The sequence below is a fragment of the Mobula birostris genome, chromosome 3 (assembly GCF_030028105.1).
Source record: "Mobula birostris isolate sMobBir1 chromosome 3, sMobBir1.hap1, whole genome shotgun sequence".
Classification (NCBI taxonomy): Eukaryota; Metazoa; Chordata; class Chondrichthyes; order Myliobatiformes; family Myliobatidae; genus Mobula; species Mobula birostris.
In genome coordinates, this window is record NC_092372.1 from 96,642,823 (window position 1) to 96,658,920 (window position 16,098).

General features: G+C 46.8%; 1 pseudogene; it reads left to right on the forward strand.

Moving 5' to 3' along the window:
• Positions 1–16,098, forward strand: part of LOC140194644 (transmembrane protein 144-like) — a 158,814-nt pseudogene that overhangs the window by 137,535 nt on the left and 5,181 nt on the right.

Genomic DNA, 16,098 nt, shown 5'->3' on the forward strand with positions numbered 1-16,098 from the left:
TACCACGGTCCTGTCGTTTTGACTCCCATTTTATTTAAAAGCTACTGTCCTGAGTTCTGACCTGCACAGTGATTAGAATTTGAAGGAATAGGTGAAGGATGATTATTGGTGAGTCTCTAAACATTCTTGCAGTCACAAGACTCATTCATTGTTTCTAGATCAATTCTTTGGGAGATGTCGTTTGATTGTCTGTTATGTTGTGCCCGGCACAGACCGTATTCCTTCACATTCCAAACTACTATGTCCATGGAAACTTCAAAGGTGCACATAAAATCCAGCGGTCTCTGTTGGATCATTAAACCTCTCAGTTTTCTGATAGGTCATAAGTTGTTAAAAACGGGTTACCATCTCTGATTCCTTAACTACGCACCGTTTTGAGGACCAGTAAGCTTGTTATCACTTTCAAATGTCTACAGGCGAACCACTTGAATAAAGTGGGTCATCTGAAAAGAGCTTGAAAAACACTCTATTGGACCAATAACAGACCTGTCCCCTGGGTGCACACTTCAAAAGCTTCCCAAAATTATAGAATCATGTTAGATCTTTGAGAACATCTGTTTGAGCACTAATGCTTTCTTCTTGCTTTTGGCCGTATCTTTCAAATCTCTTAAATGGCTAAGGTTGGAATAATCTTCCAACATTTATAATATTTATATAATTATTGAGTAATCTGTAGCTTTCAAGAAATTAGCTAAATTAATGGATGTGTATTACATTTCAAAGCCAATCATAATGATTAATATTTGTTTCTTAGGTTTTTTCACTGCTGCATTCAATATCCAGTAGTTTCAATGCTAGTCCAGCTTCATAACATTGAGACAGCAGATGCTGGCCTCTGGAGCTACGCACAAAATGCTGGTGTCATAAGGAGGGCACTGAAGGTGGACCCGAATGCAAGGCACAGACACTGAAGTACTAGGCACATGACTAGGATTACTGAGATAGCAAGGAGAGTCAGGAAGAAACGATGCTGGACATTGACACAGGCCCTGGATGAGATTAGGATTCAGGGCCTGGACTAGGACTTGGGCTAGAAGCACAGGACCCGGACGTGGAACTGGGAACAAGGAGCCTGGACTAGGAACTCGGAACTCTAGAACCAGAGTCTAGACAAGGACCCGGAACCTGGGTCTTGGTTGGGACTCGGAACCTGGGTCTTGACTCTGAACCGGGACTAGGATCTTGGCAAGGACAGGACGTGGCTACAGGGCAGGGCAAGGCTCTTGGACTAGGTTTCGCTCATCTCTTGGACTCGGCTTGGTTAGGGTCTTGGGTACGGAGCTGGGACTCGTCCTTGGAGTGCAGGGTTGGGACCCTTTCTAGGACGCAAGGCCGGGACAACTGCCGAGGATTCGGATGGGGACGATCTAGCACAGGACAAGGAATCTCCAGCAAAGGATGAGGAACCTCCAGCAACGGGCTGGGCAGGGCACCAGAACAGAATGAGGACACGAAGCTCAGACTTGGACAGGACTAGAGCACAGGCAGCTGGACTTGGACTTGAAACACAGGAACACAGAGCCTTGGACTTGAGCACAGGAACACAGTACACAGAGCCGGGACCCCTCCTTGGGGACAGGACATAGGGCCAGGACTCGTACACAGAACACAGAGCCAGGGCCCCTCCTTGGGAACAGGACCTAGGGCCGGGACTCTTCTTTGACATGGACTCTAAACACAGGGACACAAAGAGATAGTTCCAAACTCAACGATAGATAGTTCCTTATCTTGGCGTGGCAAGGCTCCAGTCTCATTCCGGCAGTTGAATTAAACGGCAATACAGGCGAGGACGCAGACAAGGTTGCAGGCAAAGGTAACAGATGAAGATTACAGATGAAGATTAGTGCCAAAGTAACTGTTGAGATAAACTGCCAAAGTAACTGCCAGGGATTCAGATGAGGAGGGGAAGGGAACAGTCCAGTAAGGACTCTGGGCCAGAGACTGGACAGGGACCCAGAACATGGGTCTTGTCTCAGGCTCGGAACCCAGATCCAGGCGAGGACTCAGGACTAGGGATTCAGGATCCAGGTGAGGACTCGGGACTAGGAACAGACTAGACACTAGATAGTACTGGGAATACAAAGCCTGGACTGGGACTGGACGAGGAAAGACTAGGAAAGCGGGACCTGGTCGAGGAACTAGGAGTCTGGACTAGGACTCTGAGCCAGAGACTGGACAGGGCCCCAGAAGATGGGTCTTGACTCGGGCTGGGAACCCGGATCCAGGCGAGGACTTGGGACTCATCCAGTCCAAGCCACGTCCTAGAACCTCATCTTGTCCAAGCCAAGTTCTAGAACCTCTTCCAGTCCCAGTCCAGGCTTTGTATTCCCAGTACTATCTAGTGACTAGTCTGTTACTAGTCCCGAGTCCTCACCTGGATCTGGGTTCCGAGCCCAAGTCAAGTCCCATATTCCGGATCCTTGCCCAGTCTCTGGCTTGGAGTCCTAGTCCGGGCTCCTAGTTCCTAGTTCCTCGTCCAGGTCCCGCTTTCCTAGTCTTAGTCCTAGCCCAGGCCCGGAATTCTAGTCTTTTCCAGGGCCTGTGTCCATGTCCAGCATCGTTTCTTCCCTTGCTTTCTTGTCAAACCCAGTCCTGTTCCTAGTACTTCAGTGTCTGTGTCTTGCATTTGGGTCCATTCCCAATAACCCCTCGCAACAGAACAGTCCAGCCATACATGGACCCAGCGACACAGACACTGTCGTTTAACTCTTACTATCCTAGGTTCCCTCCTGTTGAATACCACCCCCCCATCCGCCTGGGTCATCCATAGTCCAGGAAAGCCTGCTAGGTCGCCAGGAGACTCCCATGGGGGGGGGGGGGGAGACTGTCAAGGTCCAGTCCGTGAAGTCCGCATTCTGGTTCATGGTCCGGTCTGTCGATTCATTACTCCGGGTTTTCCTGTTTTCCCTTGTTCCATTGAGTGCCTTAATTGAGGCACCTGATTCTTGTTTCGGGCTGGCTATAGAGATAGCTCCTGGATTCAACTTTGGCTGCTGGACTGTTCCCTTCCCCTTCTGCCTGAAACCCTGTCAAGTTCAACCGCCAGAGTGAGACTGGAGCCTCACCATGCCAAGATAAGGAACTATCTATTGTTGAGTTTGGAACTGTCTCTTTGTGTCCCCATGTTTAGTGTCCCTGTTCTGTGCATGAGTCCTGGCCCTACATCCTGTTCCTACGGAGGGGTCCCGGCTCTGTGTTCTGGGTTCCAAGTTCCAGGCGCCGTGTTCCAGTCCTGTCCAAGTCAAGGCTTCGTGTTCTCGTCCAGTCCAGGAGTCCCTCGGCAGTTCCCTTGACAGTCATCCCGGCCCTGCGTCCAGGAAAGGGTCCCGGCCCTGCACTCCAAGGAGGAGTTCTGGCTCCGTACCCAAGAGCCTAACCAAGCCGAGTTCAAGAGCCGAGTCAAACCTAGTCCAAGTGCCTCGGCCTGCCCAGGCGTGCCTCATCCTGGAATCTCATCTTGTCCAAGCCACATCCTGGAACCTCGTCCAGTCCCGGTCCAGGCTTCGTATTCCCAGTACTATCTAGTGTCTAGTCTGTTCCTAGTCTCGAGTCCTCGCCTGGATCCGGGTTCCAAGCCCGAGTCAAGACCCATGTTCCGGGACCCTGTCTAGTCTCTGGCTTGGAGTCCTAGTCCAGGCTCCTAGTTCCTAGTTCCTCATCCAGGTCCCGCTTTCCTAGTCTTAGTCCTAGCCCAGGCCCGGAATCCTAGTCTCGTCCAGGGCCTCTGTCAATGTCCAGCATTGTTTCTTACCTTGCTTTCTTGTCAAACCCAGTCCTGTTCCTAGTACTTCAGTGTCTGTGTCTTGCATTTGGGTCCGTTCCCAATGCACCCTAGCAACAGCTGGAGTACTCAGTGGGTCAGGCAGTATCTGCAGAGGAAAGTTAACACTTCTGGTTGAGTCCCTTCAGTTGATTAACAGATGAATCAAATGTCTATTTTCCACCAGAGATGCTCGTTGGCCTGCAGAGTTCATGTCATGCCATGTGTTGCTCTGGCTTCAAAGCATTACTGGGCAGGAGAAGCATCTCCATTTTCTCCTCATAGACCGTGAACAAATCAAGTGCTTTGTTAAATACTCCAGGTTGCCAGAGAAACCTGGTTAATCCTGAGCCGCCATTTTACTTCTTCTCCCACACCCAAGCCAATGGGAGTGTTATGGGTTCTACGTCTACAGAATGTGAAATGTAGAGATGTTTGGATGTGTCCAAAAGCCCAATCCAAGATTTCAGTTTGGAGACTGTCTTTAAAGGAAAAAAGAGGGAAGCAAGCCTACTTAAGGTATGATTTCCAGAGATCAGCCAAGAAAATTACTAAAGGCATAGCTGCTAATAATAGGCCAATTATTATCTGGGGCTATGTAAAAGGCCCGATTTTGGAGATCTTGGAAAGCTTTAGGGTTGTTACGGGGCAGATGTTGGACCCGGGGAGGATATTGTGGTCAACAGCCTGGTACACCCTCTGATCCTGTTCCGCTCTGAAAACAACCTTTGTGACTAGGAAATTATAATTATTAGCAGCTGTCATATTTTTTGTTTCCAGTTATATTCAACAATTCATTGCAATAGTACAAAATTTTTAATGGCAAATGTACTGTAGCATTGCCCAGTTATCTGGTAGAGGGGCTGTGTTTTTCTTAAACCTTTGCTCATTGAGTGAAACTTCAGTCTGACTCACATGTGAGTCCTGTTGTTTGAGAGGTTGCCCTGCCACCTTGTGGAACCAGTGAGAATAACAAGCATTATCCAATAATACTAGATAGAACTGGAACCATCTAGTTCTATCAACTCAGGTTGCTCTGACAGCTTCATTGGCCAGAAAGATTATTGCTGTCCCTCTTTTCGATGATATTCCTGACTGCTGAAATTTTCAGGATTTTCTGATGGATCCAGGTTTTCAGCATTATGGTTTTTTCAATGCACCTTAGGTCGAATGCCATATTAGGAGTGCAAGGATATTAAGTGCTGCGCCAATTTGAATTGTAAAATGCTGTATATAATATTGAAGTGCTGCGGGGGGAGGTGTGTGTGGTTGACAGCCAGCCCCAGCGTTCCTGGCCAGCTGCGCTATTTATTGTTCTTATGTTAAAATACTTTCGTGTGATGTTCAAGTTCATTTATTGTTACCTTTTAGCCTGGGTTATACATTTATTTGCGTGTGTGTTTGTGAGTCACCCTGACTGTAACTGGGGTGTGTGATAATCTGTATGTGACTGAGTGGGTTCTTTCCCCGAGTCATAATGCCCGGTCTGTTTTTATGCTTGCTACAGTTTAAATGGCTGTTGAGTTAAACGAGCTTTCCTCGTCAGTGATCGTGGGCCGAATGCTCACCTCACTGGTGTCAGGAGCGGGATTAGAAATTGAATGTGAGATTGAAGAGCTACAATGTCGGATGGAGCGCCTTACGACCTGGGGAATAAGTCAAGGGGCCGAGCAGTAGGCCTCCCCTGCACCCCTGGACTGGGCGCATGAAGACGAGACTCCAATCCAGAGGGAGGATCTGGGAAGTTAGCATGGTGTCTGCCCAGAGAACCCCGATGAGGCGAGTGTACCCAAGCCCCTCAACCCAGGGGACACTGGCATCACCTACTTCCCTTGTGGCCCGCACCAGGGAACCCAAGCTACTGCAGCTATGGGAGAATGGGCAACATGGCAGGTACCACCAACTCAGCCAGGGCAAGAGAAAGACCAACAGCCTTCAGCGATTCAAGCTACAAGGTCCGCCCTGAAGATCCCCAGATACGATGGTGCCAGTCGCCTGGAGCCTTGCCTGGCACAAGTCAAACTTGCCACATGGCACAACAGGTGGAGTCCCACCGATACCGTGGTACACCTTGCCCTGGCGCTGGAGGGGAATGCCCAGCGAACCCTCCTCAACCTAACGCTGGCTGAGCAATATGACGACAGGACCCTCGTAGCAGCGTTTTCCGCAGAGGCCATTGGAAGAAGCAATCAGGGAAGAGCTGGGCAGCAGGCGGCCCCATGTGGGGGAAAGCTGGGGCGTTCGTAGCAGATATCTGCCACGGTCCTCAACATGGCTAGGCCCAATTTCCCCCCGTGATCCAGAAAGAGCTTGCCCTCCACGCCTTTGTAAAGGCTCTGATGCTGGAGCGTGTTCGCCTGACCTCGCCACCATCGCTGGCCAAGGAGCAGACAGAAGCAATTTTAGCCCCCCAAGGTATTCCTGCATCACCCTGCATGCTGCGAGCCCAGGCTTCTGTCACCGAGGCGGAGGAGGAAACTGGCAAGGAGGAGCTGTGAGAAAGTCCTCATTATGGTCTGCCCGTCTATGAGCTGCCAGTGTGGTGAGACAGGCCATGTTGGCCCAGGACTGCCCCGCTACTGCACCACGTCACTGACACTCAGCCATGGGGAAAACACCAAGCGGGAGGCGCTGCCCGACTCCCCCAGCAGAACCCTGCCATTGTCGCCCCTCTGGCTGGGGATCTGTGTGAAGAGAAAAGCGTTTACATAGACTGCATGGTGGAGGGCACCAGATGCCGTGCGGTGGTGGACACGGGGTCAACCATCGCCATCACCCGTCCGTGTGTCCTCCCCAACACGGACCAGACACCCCCGCCTGGGTGGACAACGATGGCAGTCCAGCAGGCTGCAGTCACCAGAGACTGTGCAGCGATGAGAGGGAAGTGGAGGCTGCGTATCACAGTGGGGAAAAGCACGGCGGAGCACAAGGTGTGGCTCACCGGCATCCGAGAGTCCTGCATCCCTGGCCTGGACCTGCTGTCCCGTTGGGGATGTCCCGAGGGTACCACTCTACCTCGGTGTTGAAGCTGGGGCTCTCCGGTAGGGCAGCTCCAGGAAGCGGACTGGCAGGGGCGACAACAACCACCAGCGGTCTCACAGTGGCCCACTGCAGTGCAGCACACCAGGTAGCGGCCCAGCACAACGCAGCGGAACCAGGGTCAAGTAGTGGCAGCCGGCAATGAGGTAGACCTCCCCCACCATTGACCAGCAGCAGCAGGAGAGTGATCCCGTGCTTGCCCAGGTGAGGGGATGGCTGAGCGTGAGACAGTGGCTGGAGTGGACGGACGTCTCCACCAAAGCCCTATACTCTCAGTGGAGCATGCTGGAGATGCGCGATGGGTCGCTGTTCCAGCAGTGGCTGTTTTCAGACAACAACAGGCACCTCCTACAGCTGGTGGTCCCCCAGGGACTCCACACTGCCACGTGCAGGCTAGTGAAAGCCGGCCACTTCTGCATGAATGCCTCTACTGGCCTGCGTATAGGCAGGACTTGGAGCTGTTTGTGCACTGCTGTGACGCTTGCATGTCTCAGAAGGTGCTGGGAAACCTTTCTTTCTCTCTGGGCTATCCATCCCATAGGATGATGATGGCTCCTTTCAGTCAGAGAGCCGGGTTTGATATGTGCGTCATGGAGTGTCTGTACAGGCCGATCCTTGACAGGCATTGCTTGCCACATACTTGGCAGGTGAGGCCTGCAGGGGCAGCAGGGGCAGAAGCTCTGTTGTGGCGCTTCCTGTGCCTTTCCTCTGCTGTCTTGTTGAGCTTGTTCTCAGCAGTGTCCACGACGTCTCTGATGGCGTCCCTCCACTGTGAGCGATCTTGAGCCAGATCCTCGCATGTTGGTGGGGCAATGTCAGCTTTCTTGAGGCTCCTGTGCAGAACATCCTTGTACCGTAGTCACTGGCCTCCTCGTTTTCAGGTACCACTGGACAGTTGGCCGTACAAGATGTCCTTGGGCAGTCTTCCGCCAGGCATTCGGACAACATGTCCTGCCTAGCGCAGTTGGGCTGACATCACCAAGGTTGAAACTGCTGGCGTTCCGGCTCGAGAGAGGACCTTGATATTGGAGACGTAGACACCAGTCTAGGGCGTGAATGCAGCAGTACCTGCTGGGGCTCCTGTATGGGCCTACTAGCCCAAGCTTGAAAGGCAGTGGAAGGGGCGAGGAGAGGTCTGAACTACATCTCCAATGTGGTATAGTGGGTGCAATTTCCCGAGGGGCAGAAGGCAGATGTGCTGCACCGGACCTACTGGCACCATATCAGCCCTCAGCCACCACCTACCCGACAAGGCCGAGGGAAGGAAGAAACACTCCGGGTGCCCTGCCTCTTGCCTCCCCAAACAGTGCCTCCTATGAAAGGACTACAGACATCCCATAGTGCCCTAGGCGGCAGCGTCAACTAGCACCAGGACTTTTGGACTTTGTTGTGGACTCCGGGGTTGCTGGGATGGCTGACCCCTCAGCTAAGGCAGTGTAGTGTTCTTGGTGGGGGAGGGCATGGTTGACAGCCCGCTCCAGCATTCCCAGTGGCCTAGTGCCCCGTGCTATTTATTGTTCTTGTATTAAATGCATTTGTGAGATTATGGTGGGATGTTCAAGTTCACTTATTGTTATATTTTAGCCTGGGTTATACATTTATTTGCTTGTGTGTCTGTGGGTCACCCTGACTGTAACTGGGGTGTGTGATAATCACCTCCCCCGAATGTATGTGACTGAGTGGTTTCACTCTCTGGGTCATAGTGCCCGGTCTGTTTTGATGCTTATCGCAATAAAAATGGCTGTTGAGTTAAATGAGATTTTCTCATCTGTTGTCATGGACCAAACGCTCGTCACAATATAATCAGTGAGCTGCATCACAGGGATGAAATACTCCAAGCATAGTTTGGCATACTAGAAAGTTGATTGGAAGAACTTATTTTTACAAGCAGTACTAAAAGTAACATGACAATTTTTCCTTAATGAAATAACCCTAATTTTTCTTTCTACTCTACAGGGTCCATCTGTAATTTCGCTAACATGGGGAGTGTTTTATTTTAAAGAGATAAAGGTTAGTTTATTTGAATTTCATTTAAAAAAAATGTTTTTGACTCACTTTTATTGAAGTCTGAGTCGGAAACAACAATATTTTCTTGGACTGGCGATTAGTGGCTTGTCACTTGGTTCTACGGAGCAATAACCTGCAGGTTTAGTTGGGGGCTGCACTGAGATATGAGCTCAGACAGACCACTGTAAGTGACCATCAGAGGTGAAACTAAGCTGGTATGGATCAGGATCATGAACCAGTAAGAAAATAGCTAACCCAATCTGTTCAAATGGGTTACACTGGCAATGTTAGCAGTATGACCGTACTGTTAAGTGAATTAAGCTACCTTCACTCTTGCTTATCGCCATACCCAAGCTGCACGTGTGGCTAGCTGCGACAAGGGCAACTATTCTGACTGGCCTCTGACCGGGACACTGTATCAGTACTGGGCGGAAAGAAAGGAAAGACACTGAATGGTACATTACTCTTTCTTACAAGCAACACACATCAAAGTTGCTGGTGAACGCAGCAGGCCAGGCAGCATCTCTAGGAAGAGGTACAGTCGACGTTTCAGGCCGAGACCCTTCGTCAGGACTAACTTTCATACAAGTCAGCTTAGCCCCTCATGATATTAGTACAGCAAAAGGCGTTAAATATATACAGTACTGATTGGAATCCTGGGCCCTACGTTACTCACAGATTGGAAACACTGGAGAAAGGTATGAAAAGATTTACAAGGATGAAGGATAGAAGGGTCAAGTTGAGTCTCCTTTCTGTTTAAAAAAAAGATGAAATTATGAAGGGGAATGTAGAAGCATAAAGATTTATAAAAATATATTCAATAATGAACGCAGAAGCAGTTGGTCAAGGGTGATAGGATTGTGGAACTCACCAACACGTGGAGAGGTTGAGGTGAAGAGCATAGGGGCATGTGAGAGGCACCACGTGAATAGGTGAGGGTGCAATCATGAAAGGTGGGAGGAGAGGTTTATTGTGATGATACAAAAAATTATAAAGTTGAAGGGTACATTACTGTACATGAGCTAGAATTGCCCATTTCTCTGGCATAAACACTGTGTCATTTTGCTCTATGAAATAATTGAATGAAAAGCAGCTGATACCTTCCGGGATCCAAGTGCAGGACCCAGCTTGTTAGTTCAAAATTGGTCTGCTAAAGCGTGTGCTGACTGTCAGTTTTAAAGAAACTAAGGGGTTTGCATGTACGTTGGATCATTTTACAGCAAACTCAGGGCAGCAGATTTGGGTATTTCCACTGTAACTCAAATCTTTATAAAGTAGAGATGATTGTAGGACACAGAAAACAGCAGTGCTGCAGTTGTGGTTTACTAATACTTAAACTTAATAGACATAGCTTCAATTTTTTAACTGATTTTGCAATATCAGATCTGGGAGTGTTTGTTCAAGACAGGAAAGTGCATCATTACCCATTACTGATAGCCCACGCCCGGGTGATACACTAACAATGAGAATTGCTAAAGCAGCTGAATTAATGCACACTCACCACTTCATTGAATTTATTGACAGGCAATTAAACCAGCAAATAACAAAATAGGTTCTTAGTGGCTGTTTATGTTTGCAAGTAAAATAAAACTGTTTTGCCTGAGTTTCTGGTTATATCTGAAGTAGAGCAAAGTGACGGGAATAATTTGGCACAGTCTACATTTCAGATAGAGTTTTTACACATATGGCAGGTGGCAGAAGAAACTGAATGATATGAAGAGGTCATAATGCAGGGTGAAAGAACAAACAAAACAAAAGCAAAAGGTGGATCTTAAGGTGCAAATGCTGAATAAGTATTTGGGCTTAAAAGTTGGATGTTGAATTAATGTTAGAATTTTGAGGCCAAAATGCCAAGACGCCCTGGCACCTAAAGCTCTTGAATTGAACACTGTATTCAGAAGACTTTAGTGTGCCTGGATGGAAGTTAAAGTGATTGGAATAGTGTTTCTCCAGAGGGAGAGTCTCGAACAGGAAGACAGAACTAAATGATAAAGGGCCCAGTCATTTCATACTGAGGTACATAGAAAATTCTTCCTGCGGAGATGTATCTTTGGAATTCTCTGCTTTGGTAGCCGGTAGAAGCTAGAACATGAGAAAAATTAAAAGTGGCATGGCGAGCAAATATTTGATAGACCAAGGAATGGAGGGTGATGAAGAAATGATACAGGAGCCGAGGCTATTATTGATCAGTCATAATCGTGTTAAATTGTGCGGTAGGCTTGAGGGGCTTGATAACTTATTCCGGCTTCTATTTTCCTGAGTTCCTGTGAGTAATGGAGGCTTAAAGCAGGAAGATTGGCATGTGGTTTGGTGGAAATTTAAAGTTCTAGGCAACTGGAAGCATTGGGTCATGTTTGCAAGCTGAACAAGAGAGTTCCACTAAGTAATCACCCAATAATCATTTGATCTCCCACCTCAGACCCCTTCACCACACTCCCTCCTCTCCCTTGGAGTGTGAGTCACTACCCTGTTGGCAGAGGGAGGGGGTCCTGAATTTGGACCCAGTGGCAGTGGAAAAGCTTTTAGATTGGGAAGGTTTGTGGCTTGAAGGTTCAAGGTGAGAAGAAGGAGTTTTAAGGGGGATCTGAGGGATAAGTTTTTTTAAAAATAGATTGCTTGCTATCTGGAATGCACTTCCACAGGAAGTGGGGCAATCAGATACAATAACTACACCCACAAGGCATTTAGACAGGCACCTAAATAGTCAAGGCAATGAAAGGATATGGACATACGGGATGAGAGGGCAGGAGGGACAGCATGGTTAGAATGGGCTGAAGAGCCTGTTTCTGAGCTGTACAATTCTATGATAGTAAGTCAGGATGGAAGATCCACTCGACCCTTCAGGCTAAAGAGGACTGTAAGTGGTTCGACCTTGTCTTCAGGACTCCACCATCATGGAGTTGCATCCTCTGGTTTATTTTATTTGTCCTCCATTGCTCAAGGCAAAGTGTGACAGCCTTGCAGAATTTTGATGATTGCTTGTTTGTGGCTATTGCAAACTGGTTTTTGCAGAACACAGTATACTAAATAAAAATGATACTGAGTGGTGGGAATAAAATAAGTCGCTTTGGATTGTCCATCCATAGATCCTTGGAGGGAGCAGGAGTTTAAATAAAGTCTGTGGGATGTTTTCCTGTAGCAGCTCAGAGCAGGGCAATTGCGCTGCTTGCAATACTAGTTAGAACACAGCCTGAGAATGGCATACGGTTCTGGTCCTTACAGGCAGAGAGAAACAGAATTAATATTTCAGCTCAGAAACAGAATCAGAATCAGTTTTCTTATCACTGTTTCATATGGTGTGAAATTTCATCAGCTCTGATGCTGCCTGATTGACTATTTCCTGTACTTGCAGTTATTAGCAGAGATTTAATGTTTTAAAATCAGAAGTGATTGGCAATTGATTTATTATTGTCACACGTGCTGAGATACAGTTTAAAGCTTTTGTTTGCATGCTGTTCAGACAGATCATTTCATAGATACAGTGCCTCAAAAATGTATTCAGCCCCCAACCCTTTGTTCATGTAAATGAGTATTACAAACAGGAATTTTTAACAATTTAACTGAGATCTGTATTTGTGGATCTCATCCTTTTTTTTCCACAGAGATGCCCAAAAACAGGGAAAATTTTAAAGCATGAAAAATTAAAAATTCAAAAACTGAAATATTAGCAGTTCAAAAGCATTCATCACTCCACCCCACCCCACCACCCTTTGCCTGGTATTTGGTTGAACCACCTCTCACAGCTATTACAGCCAGTAGTCTTTTTGGACAAGTCTCTAATTAGCTTTGAACAATGTAACGGAGCAAGATTTGCCCATTGCTCAAGCTGTGCCAGGTTAATTGGGGAGCGGCAGTGGACAGCAATCTTGCCAGGGATGTTCGATTGGGTTAAGGTTAGGACATCAGGGACCTCAATTTTCTTCGTTTGAAGCCACTCCATGCCTGGTCCGACAGTGTGCTTTGGGTCATTGTCCTGCTGAAAGATGAACTTCCTTCCCAATTTAAACTTTCTGGCAGAAACTAGCAGGTTTTTATCTAGGATCTCTGTTTATTAGCATTCCTCTCCCCATCAATCCTGACCAGATTTCCAGTCTCTGCAGCTCAAAAACATCCCTATAGCATGATACAACCTCCACCATACTTTACAGTAGGGATGGTGTTTCCTGGCTGATGCACAGTATTAGATTTATGCCACACATATCGCTTAAAATTGAGGCCAAAAAGTTCCACTTTAGTCTCATCCGACCACAAGACTTTCTTCCACATCCTTACAGTGACACTTTGCTAAGTCTTTAAAGGGAAAGGCTATTTCTAGGGCTTGTTCCTTGTCACTTTTCCATAAATATCCTTTCTGTGCAAGGTCCTTGTGGTTATGGAGCCATGAACTTCATCTCCAGTTGCAGCTACTGACCTCTGCAGCTCACTCAGAGTGACTGTTGGTGTCACAGTAACCTCTCTTACAAGTGTCATTCTTCTGCGGCAACTAAGTTTAGAGAGGCAGCCTGGCCTGCACAGTGTGGCCGTGGTTTCATAGTTTTTCCACTTTTTCAAGATAGACTGCACTGAGCTCCGAGATATGTCCAGTGCCTTTGAGATGGTATTGTACCTTTCCCCAGATTTGTGTTTCTCTATTATCATTTTCCTAATTTGTCTTGAATGCTCTTTTGTCTTCATTTTGGTTTGGTCTGTTGAGAAACTACCTTACTGTTTGACCTTACAGAGAGAGAGGATATTCTTATAAATTTATTGAAAGCAGGTGATCCTCCAATTTTCTACTTCAACAAATTGGGTGAATTGTTAAGGTAATCTACAGTATTGCACCTGAGGAAAGTTAGTAATTACAAAGAGGATGAATACTTTCTCAGCTTCACAATTTTGATTTTTAACTTTTAGTAAATTGTTGATGGCTTTTGGAATTGTTCTTTTGATTTGATATGAAGCAATATTTTGTAGATTAGCTCAAAAATCTTACTTCTATATATTATAAATTTAGAGAATGATACAGTAAAATGTGAAGATTGTGGGGGCTGAATATTTTTTCAAGGAACTGTAAGTACACTGCAGTAGTACAAAAACAACACAGAATGCAGAATACAGTGCCGTAGTTACCCAGAATGTGCAGTGTGGGGAGACAAATAAAGAGCAAGGCCACGATGTGGTGGACTGAGAGATCAAGATTTCACCTTTAGTGTACAAGAACTCAATTCAAGACTTATATAAACATGTTGCCAGAGCCGGAAAACTTTAACTTTAATGAAAGATTGCACACGCTACAATTTTTGTTTCGGAATGGCTGAGGAGAGCTGCACTGCAGTTTATAAAATATAGATGAGCCTGAGTAAATAGGGTCAAGTAAAAGTAATTCGAAGAAAGATAAAAGAGGAAGGTAATATTTTTGCACCCAGAGAATAGTAAGGATCTGGACGACTATCTGGAGTAATCCACAAATTACTACCTTGGGGGTCCTGCTCTTTAGCCTCTTTCCTAACTCCCTATATTCACTGCACAGGACCTCTTCCGATTTTCTACCTATATCATTGTGCACCACGACCTCTGGCTGCTCACCCCCCTCTTGAGAATACTCCGCAGACACTCCTTGACCCTAGCAGCTGGGAGACACCATCCTGTCATCCCTCTCTTGGCCACAGAATCTGCTGTCCATCCCCTTAACTGTTGAGTCTCTTACCACTATCACCCTGCCTGTCTTTATCCTTTCCTGTTGAGCCTCCGAGCCAGCCGCAGTACAACTGGCCCAGCTGCTGCACCCCGATAGGGAGGCCTGCACTGACTGCTTACTCCCCTAACTTTGCAAGCTAATGTTTCCACATACACAACACCCCTTTCTGAAGTCTGAGGAGCACAGACTTGAAAGTTGGTGCCAAACAGTTGCTACAACCATTCATCAGCAAGGGACGCTGATTTTTCCAAACACTCCCTGAAGATCCAAGCATTAGTCCTGAACTTGTATCTTTCTCACTTAAGCTTGTTTTAGCTTGCCCATGAGAATTTGCCTCCTGTCCATACATCAATAATGAACAGTTCTGCACCCAGCTTCTTTCCTTCCTAGACATGGCAATGGGTATTGTAAACAACCTGCTGTCTTCAGATTCTGACGTCCTCATCAAATCTGCCATCATGATACTTAAACTGATTCTTATCTTGCAAACAAATTATCTTGTTTGAATGTTGAACCTCCTATACCCATGTCCCTATCTATACCTGGAATTCCATGTTTTGATCCTTCCTGTCCTCTGCCCTTGCCCCTGAACTGAAAGGTTGCCTATCAGGTTGTGTGTAACTGCTGCAAACTACCCTTTCCATATACTATACATTTCTGTCAGATAGATGAGTGTCTTCCCTTGTCAAGTTCCATTCTTATCAATACACTCACAGCAGCATATCAGCTGTAAATGGCTTCTCTTCTTTCTCCTATGTTATTTATTCTCCCTGGTGTGGCCTGGGAATCTATCTCTGGCCCTATCACATTTCTCTGCTGAGTACCGCCATTCAACATTATCCATACACATCCCTGCTGCTGACACTCACTCTGCCTCATCACTACCTTCCTTAAACCATCCAGCGCCATACAACTTGTCAGACCATTAGATCCCAGTAAAAATATGCCAGCACTGAGTACTCTTCACTTGCCTGCAGCATATTCAATAACTTGGCAGATTGCGTGCACAAAACCCATCTATTTACGTACAGGTCCTGTAACAGGACAGACCACAGCACAGTCAGCTAGCACAACATTCCAAAGATTTCTTAATTAATATGGCAAAGTCTGAACATTGTTCAGTTTGACATTATTCCAGATCCATTTACAGAAGTCAGAATCAGAATCAGGTTTATTATCACCGGCATGTGTCGTGAAATTTGTTAACTTAGCAACAGAAGTTCAATACAATACATGATAATATAGAAGAGAACAATAAATAAATTACTGTATATGTATATTGAATAGATTAAAAATTGTGTGAAAACAGAAATAATATATATTAAAAAGTGAGGTAGTGTCCAAGGGTTCAATGTCCATTTAGGAATTGGATGGCAGAGGGGAAGAAGCTGTTCCTGAATCACCGAGTGTGTGCCTTCAGGCTTCTGTACCTCCTACCTGATGATAGCAGTGAGAAAAGGGCATGCCCTGGGTGCTGGAGGTCCTTAATAATGGACGCTGCCTTTCTGAGACACCGCTCCCTGATGATGTCCTGGGTACTTTGTAGGCTAGTACCCAAGATGGAGCCGATTAAATGTTCGACCCTCTGCAGCTTCTATCAGTCCTGTGAAGTAGC